We start from the raw sequence: 6000 nt of genomic DNA on the forward strand, positions 1-6000 counted from the left end.
TAATTATGCCCGAGTTCTCAGGGCTGGAGCTATAGCACAGTGATAGGGTGTTTGCCTTGCACGCAGCTGACCCAGGACGAATTCCTGTTGGATTCCTGGTATCCTATATGGTTCCTGAGCCTGCCAGGACCAATTTCTAAGCTTAGAGTTAGGCATAACCCCTGACCACTACCAGGTGTGACCCCACATGTCTGCCAGTAAATGAACAGGCTTTGAACTCCAACAGTGATCCAACCTGGACTCAGGCTGGACTCTGCCTGGCAGGAGTGATTTCTGAATGCAGAGGCAAGAGTGGGGCCAGAGAGGTGGCGCTAGAGGTAAGGCATCTGCCTTGCAAGCGCTAGCCTAGGATGGACTGCGGTTTGATCCCCTGACATCGCATATGTTCCCCCAAGCCAGGGGCGATGGCATAACCAGGAGTAACCCCTGAGCGTCAAATGGACGTGCTCCCCCCCCCAAAAATAAACAAAACCAGAGCCAAGAGTAACTCCTGGGCACTGCCAGTGTGGACACCAAACCAAAAAATAAAATTAAAACAAAATAAATCATATTTTATTTATTTTGGGGGGTGCTGAGGGCTACACCCAGCAGTGCTCAGAGGTTACTCTTGACTCTGTGCTCAGAAATTACCCCTAGCAGGTTCAGGGACCATATGGATGTCAGAAATTGAACCCAGGTCTGTGTGCAAGGTAAATAAATGCCCTATTGCTGTGCTATCACTCCATTCCCAAACTATTAAAATTTAAATAAAGAAATAAAGGGGGCCGGGCGGTGGCGCTAGAGGTAAGGTACCTGCCTTGCCTGCGCTAGCCTAGGACGGACCGTGGTTCGATCCCCCGGTGTCCCATATGGTCCCCCAAGCCAGGAGCGACTTCTGAGCGCATAGCCAGGAGTAACCCCTGAGTGTCACCGGGTGTGGCCCAAAAACCAAAAATAAATAAATAAATAAATAAATAAATAAATAAATAAATAAATAAAATTCAAATGATTAAAATAGGGGCCAGCAAGGTGGCGCTAGAGGTAAGGTGTCTGCCTTGCAAGCGCTAGCCAAGGAAGGACCGCTGTTCGATCCCCCGGCGTCCCATATGGTCCCCCCCATGCCAGGGGCAATTTCTGAGTGCTTAGCCAGGAGTAACCCCTGAGCTTCAAACGGGTGTGGCCCCAACCCCCCCCCAAAAAAAACACCCAAATAATTAAAATATATTAATTATTTAAAGAAGAATATTCAGCCAAAGAATACATGATTTTCATTTTTGTTTTGTTGTTTGTTTTGTTTTGGGGCCACACCCAGTGACCCTCAGGGGTTACTCCTGGCTATGTGCTCAAATGCCCTACTGCTGTGCTTTTGCTCCAGCCCCTGAGTACATGATTTTCTTTCTTTTTTTTGGGGGGGAGGCACATCTGGTGATGCTCAGGGGCCACTCCTGGCTATGTGCTCAGAAATCGCTCCTGGTTTGGGAGGACATTATGGGACGCCGGAGCATCCAACCTCGGTCCATTCTATGTCTGCAAATGCAAGGCAAACCTTACTACTTGCGCCACTGCTCTGGCCCCTGAGTACATGATATTCAAGGCTACTGGTATATATTGTAGTTTTCCCTTCTATGTATCTAATTATAGTTCCATCAACTGTATAGGTTGTCCTTCATATTGTTTTATTTTGGGGTTCACCTTCAGTGATGCTCAGGGGTTACTCCTCACTCTGTGCCTCGGGATAACTTCTAGCAGACTCGGGACCATATAGGGTGGCAGGAATCAAACCTATGATGACTGTGTATAAGGCAAGCATTCTATCTGCTGTTCTACCACTTTGGCCCAGACTTAATATTATTTTCTGTTTGTCTTTGTTTTGGGGCCAAACCCGATGATGCTCAGAGGTTACTCCTGACTCTGCTCAGGACTGACTCAGGGTAGTGCTGGGGTCCATGTGGGATGTTGGGGATTGAATCTGGGTCAGTCACATGCAACACAAGCACCTTACTACTGTGCTATATCTCCAGCCTTCTTATTTGGGGGTGGGGGAGCTTGGAGCCATTCCCAGCATGCTCAGGGGTTACTCCTGAGTCTCTGATCAGAAATCGTTTCTGGTAGGCTCAGGGGACCATATGGGATACCAGGGATTGAATCCAGGTCCATCTTGGGTCAGCTGCAGGCAAAGCAAACACCCTACCACTGTGCTAATACTCCGACCCCTCATCCTTTTATATTATTAAATTATATTTTAAAATTTTTCCTCCCTCAAAATAAAATGTTTTTTGGCCTTTTGAGCCATTCCAAGTGGTGCTCAGGAGATGATATGTGATGCCAAAGATCAAATCTGGGTCAGCCATGTGCAAGCAAACAGCCTACACACTGCACTATCTCTCTGGCCTCTTTCAAATATTTCATATTCTTTAAATGGTACTTTAAAATTCCATCCATGGTCCAGAGAAATAGTACTGTAGATAAGGCACTTGCTGTACATGCAGTTATACAAAACTTTACACTTTGCATACAGGAACCCTCAGTTCTAGCACAGTACCACATGTTCTCCCTTTGCTCCAATAAGTGTGACCCTCCCAAGAGAGCACCACCAGGTGTAGCCAACATTTTAATAATAATAATTAAAAATAAAATTAGGGGCTGGAGAGATAGTATGGTGGTAGGGTGTTTGCCTTGCATGTGACCAACCCAGAAGGAACCCTGTTTGATTTGTTACATCCCATATGGTCCCCTGAGACTGCTAGGAGCAATTTCTGAGTGCAGAGCCAGGAATAACCCCTGAGCACTGCTGGGTATGGCCCAAAAACCAATCAATTAATCAATAAAGTTAAAAAAAATAAAATTAGGGGCCGGGCGGTGGCGCTAAAGGTAAGGTGCCTGCCTTGCCTGTGCTAGCCTTGGACGGACCGCGGTTCGATCCCCCGGTGTCCCATATGGTCCCCCAAGCCAGGAGCAACTTCTGAGCGCATAGCCAGGAGTAACCCCTGAGCGTTACCGGGTGTGGCCCAAAAACCAAAAAAAAAAAAAAAATTAAACTTGCCTCTAAAAGTATGAATTTAAAATAAAACACACTACCTGGAGAGATAGCACAGCGGCGTTTGCCTTGCAAGCAGCCAATCCAGGACCAAAGGTGGTTGGTTTGAATCCCGGTGTCCCATATGGTCCCCCGTGCCTGCCAGGAGCTGTTTCTGAGCAGACAGCCAGGAGTAACCCCTGAGCACCACCGGGTGTGGCCCAAAAACCAAAATAAATAAATAAATAAAACAAAACACACTGCAAAGAATAAGATTTAGAAAATTGGCCTAATAAATATTTCTAAATTTTCTTGGTAGAAAACATAAAAAAAGACTTGAGGGCCCGGAGAGATAGCACAGGGGCGTTTGCCTTGCAAGCAGCCGATCCAGGACCAAAGGTGGTTGGTTCGAATCCCGTTGTCCCATATGGTCCCCCGTGCCTGCCAGGAGCTATTTCTGAGCAGACAGCCAGGAGTAACCCCTGAGCATCGCCAGGTGTGGCCCCCCCCCCAAAAAAAAAAAAGACTTGAGAGGAGAGCTGGTAAGGTGCTTGTCTTGTATACAGTCAACCTGGGTTTGAACCCAGTGCACCACATATGGTCCTGTGAGTCCCGTAGCAGTGATACTGAATTAAGAGCCAGGAGTAAGTCCTGAGCACCACCCGGTGTTGCCCAAACTATCCTCCCCCTCAAACAAACAAACAAAAAGGTAAAACAAAATCGAAAGGTTAAAAGTAATTTAACCTTGTATAGATATTTCTTTTTTTTTTTGAGTTTTGGGCCACACCCGGTAATGCTCAGGGGTTACTCCTGGCTATGTGCTCAGAAATTGCTCCTGGCTTGGGGGACCATATGGGACACCAGGGGATTGAACCGCGGTCCATCCAAGGCTAGCACAGGCAAGGCAGGCACCTTACCTTTAGCGCCACCGCCCGGCCCCTTGTATAGATATTTCAAAGAGTAAATAATATTTGAAAGAAGGAGTTGGAGAAAGCTGAAGCAATAGCACAGCAGGTAAGGTGTTTGCCTTGCAAACGGCCAACCTGGGTTTAATCTCTAGCATTGCATATAGTCTCCTGAGCCTGCCCAGAATAATTTCTAAGTGCAGAGCCAGGAGTAACCCCTGAGCACCACCTGATGTGACCCCAAAACAAACAAAACAAAACAAAAACGTGGCAGAGAGATTGCACAGTGGTAGAGCATTTGCCTTGCAAACAGCTGATCCAGGACCAATGGTGGTTCCAATCCTAGCATCCCATAAGGTCCCCTAGGCCTGCCAGGAGCGATTTCTGAGCAGATAACCAGGAGTAACTGCTGAACTCCGTCGGGTTGGCTCAAAAACCAAAAAGGAAAGAAAGAAAAGAAAGAAAGAAGAAAGAAAGAAAGAAAGAAAGAAAGAAAGAAAGAAAGAAAGAGAAAGAAAGAAAGAAGGAAGGAAGGAAGGAAGGAAGGAAGGAAGGAAGGAAGGAAGGAAGGAAGGAAGGAAGGAAGGAAGGAAGGAAGGAAGGAAGGAAGGAGAAAGAAAGAAAAGAGGGAGTTGAAGAGATACAATGTGTTAGGCATTTGTCTTTATTTATTTATTTATTTATTTATTTATTTATTTATTTATTTATTTATTTATTTGGTTTTTGGTTTTTGGGTCACACCTAGCAGCCCTCAGGGGTTACTCCTGGCTCTACACTCAGAAATTACTCCTGACAAGCTCGGGGGACCATATGGGATGCTGGGATTTGAAACATTGTCCTTCTGCATGCAAGGCAAATGCCCTACCTCCATGCTATCTCTCTGGCCCCTAGGCACTTGTCTGTATGTGGCAAACAGGTTCAATCCCTGTACTCCCATATTATCACTTGCACTCTGCCAGGGTAATTCCTGAGCACAGAGCTAGGAGTTAAGTCTGAGCATAACTGGGTGAGGCCTTAAAACAAAACAAAAGGGGCTGGAGAGATAGCTTGGAGGTAAGGCATTTGCCTTTTATGCAGAAGGACTGCTGTTTGATCCCGGTATCCTTATGGTCCCCTGTGCCTGCCAGGGGCAATTTCTGAGCATAGAGCCAGGAGTAACCCCTGAGCGCTGGCAAGTGTGGCCCAAAAAACAAAAAAACAAAAGAACAAAACAAAACAGAAAAAAGACTAAGGGGGCCAAGAGATTGCTTAATGGATTGGAGATTTTGCTTTGCTTTCTGGAGCCTGGCCATGCATGGCCTTTGAGTACTAGTGGGTGTGACTCAGTTAAAAAAAAAAATAAAAGGGATGTAAAGGTGTCTGACTTCATCTATTAACTATTAGTCTAGCTCACAGAGACATGTTTTAAATAGAACCCATGATATCCCATGACAGCTGAAACCTAGTATTAGAGAAGTTTACAACAAAAATTCTAGCTCTCAGGGATAGAGAGAGAGTATAGCAGGTAGGGATCTTGCCTTGCACATGGCTGACCTGGGATTGATCTGTGGCATCCCATATAGTAAGCACTCTGAGCACCGCCAGGAGTGATTTTCTGAGAATAGAGCTAAGAGTTACCTCTCTGCACCACTCTGGCCCAAATACAAACAAAATTCTAGCTCTCAATCCACCTAACTGTTGGATTTCAAGCTGATTTTTAAAATGTGACTAAGAAATACACTTTATGGAGAGCCACATTTTATGGGGAGTACAGTGGGCAGGGCACTTGCCTTGCATGTGGCTGACCTAGCTTTGATCCTTAGCACCCCATACGGTTCCCTGAGCTCTGAGCACACATCTAGAAGTAAATGCTGAGCAACCCTGAGTATGGCTCAAAAATCAAACAAAGAGAAAAAGGTTGAAAACAAATCAGAACCATGAAGAGGTTGATATTTTTCCTCCCAAGTTTTACCCATTTCCACACCACTTTCACTCAATTCCACACCAGTGGAGTGAGGAGACTATTACCAAGCCATGGAGAGCCACTGAAGTCCTCTGGATAAACAGAGGCTGAAATATGCTGCTAATAGTCGACATCTAATAGGCAAAGCAAAAATTCTG

Source organism: Suncus etruscus, chromosome 12, assembly GCF_024139225.1.
Source record: "Suncus etruscus isolate mSunEtr1 chromosome 12, mSunEtr1.pri.cur, whole genome shotgun sequence".
Taxonomy (NCBI): Eukaryota; Metazoa; Chordata; class Mammalia; order Eulipotyphla; family Soricidae; genus Suncus; species Suncus etruscus.